This window comes from Semicossyphus pulcher, unplaced genomic scaffold (assembly GCF_022749685.1).
Source record: "Semicossyphus pulcher isolate SPU_LCO1_2020_fin unplaced genomic scaffold, fSemPul1.0.p SCAF_21, whole genome shotgun sequence".
Taxonomy (NCBI): domain Eukaryota; kingdom Metazoa; phylum Chordata; class Actinopteri; order Labriformes; family Labridae; genus Semicossyphus; species Semicossyphus pulcher.
Window position 1 is genome coordinate 22,469,207 of NW_027211695.1, and position 2,518 is coordinate 22,471,724.

Sequence of the window (2,518 nt, forward strand, 5' to 3'; positions counted from 1 at the left end):
TCAATTAAAGTCACATTTTGGGATTAATTTAACTTTTTAGGACTTTCTTTTTTCTCTTCAGCTTCCTCTAAAAACATCAGACGAGTGTGGAGTAACGAGGAGGCTGCTCTGATCTTCTTTATCCTCCTTTTTTACATTATATTTTATGCAATCTGGGATCCCATAAACTACATTCTGAGACGATACAGCCTCTGGGGACACCGGTGAACGGGCCGGGCGGTAAGCAATAAACGACTTCCCGGCGAGACTTCCTTTTTCGCGTGCTGCGTCGTTACAGAAAGAGAAACCGTTCTCTTGTGATGAACTTGTTACTAACGGGTCTTACCTTCGCCCAGATTTCAACATCACGATGCAGGTTTGTAAGAAGTAAAAGTTTCAGCTTTGTCAGGTCTGTCCTCGAGAGGAGAAGAAACGTTTAAAATGCGGAGGTCAGATCGATCTGATGCATTCGAGGAAGTCGGGAAATCTGAACGCTGAACGGCTTTCGTGACACTGCGTCAAGGGAGTCATCTCAAGCTGAATTTTAGATCTAGAATGGATTGTTAGTTGTTAGCTGTTAGCTGTTAGCATGCAGACGTCTGTTTATAGAGATCAATAAGAAGCTAAATCGTCGTCAGATGCCGGGACGTCATTACGGCAGATTATGTTCCGCCTGCTTTTCTTGCATACACCGCTGCCTGCTGATACGTGATTGGTCAACACTACTTGGACTACAAGTGTAGTTCAAAAGGAAACACTTGCCTTCACGGAAATCCACGTCCCTGCCTACAGAGATCATGTTTTATGAGACCGTAATGACATGGTTTGGAGCACAAACAAAGTACATAAGTACAACAAACGTTACTTTCATCTAAGCAGGACATTTAACCTCTTTGAACGGAACAACTAAATCAGTTCAACATACCCAACATGTCTAAATATGACCTTGTGTATGGTTCATTATGCTTACATTCTTACATTGAAACACAATAAGACACTCACCTTTAAAACTGTGGTGGACACAAACGCTGAAGATCCTGTGGTTTGTCTCCGGTGACCTGAGGAGCTGCTCTCTCTGAAAGAACAAACACCGCTGAAGCAGGGTTAACACTTGAGAAAAGACTGACACCAGAGGACGGTTGGTGCGCTCTCCGGATGATAACAAGCTGTGTGAACTATCTTGACGTAAAACATCAGAAAGTGGTGAACACAATGTAAAGATGAGATTCGGACTCGTACAGTGGAACGCCGGGAGTCTTTGTGCGTCTGTCTGCAGACAAAAACGGAGCAGGGACAATAAAAGAGGTTTAAAAATGAAAGAAAAGAATAATGATGTCATTTATCTCCTTTTCTGCTCCCTGACGGACGGACAGAAGCTGTGAATGTGTCGCTGCAGCACAAAGACGACAGCGTCATGACAAACGATTCAGAGGACGACCTGCAGCTCCTGCACACACACACACACACACTCACACACACAGTTACACACTTGTTCCCATGCTGTCTGCTCGTGATGAATGTTAATCACCATCTTTCATCCTCAGGTTGTCAGAGTGATGCTGAAGCTGCTGATGGTGGGAAACAAGAACACAGAATGTTTTTATTCCTTTCAGCCTCCAAACAGGACGACTGAATTTAGTTTGTTGAGCTCGTTTAAAAACAGATTTCTCTGTTTGGAGAGAAAATGAGGCGCAGAACATCCTCAGCAAAAACATACATCAGCTTTATGAAGAACAAGTTTACCTTCTTAACTTTTAAAGTGACCTCGTGAAATGAAACCGTCTTCAGAGGAGAAAATGTTTTTTACGTTTTTGATGGAGGTCAACATGTAAACGTGATCTTTGTCATCTTTGAGGAGCGTTCCTGGTATCTGTAAACGAGCACGTTTAATGAATCACCTTTGTGGTTATTTGTTAATGTTTTTAGAGATGGAAGGCGACTGCACCGGCGATCATGAAGCTTACAGCGGCAACATCTGGTAAAATCCTGGAACAGTAAAATACCTCTCCCTGCAGTTTATACTGGTATATTGGTCGCACCAGTGTACAGGACACAGCCCACGTTTTAGACGGAAAAACATGTATTAAAGTGCGTCTTATACACACAATTCTATGGTAATTATATTCATGACAGTTTTACATTTACATGGTTTAAATGAGCTTTTTTCACACTGAGGCAGATTTATGCAGAACAGGAAACTTTCAGCAAACATACAGAAGAAAACTATTTTGCACCTGAGAAAACTCGAAATATTAGCATTTAAATACTGAAGAACAAAGAAACAAATGTTATCAAGCTGTCACACACACACACACACACACGCACTCAGACACACACACACACACACACACACACACACTGAGGCTTCTGTCTTGTTGCTGTCGACACCTTTTGCTGCTCGGCTTCCTGTGACATGTTTTAGTGGTTAACAAGACAGAGGAGGGAAACACACACACACGCACGCACGCACGCACACGCACACACACACACACACACAACCAATAACAAACTTAAAGCAGAAGCTTTGTTCATAAAAATA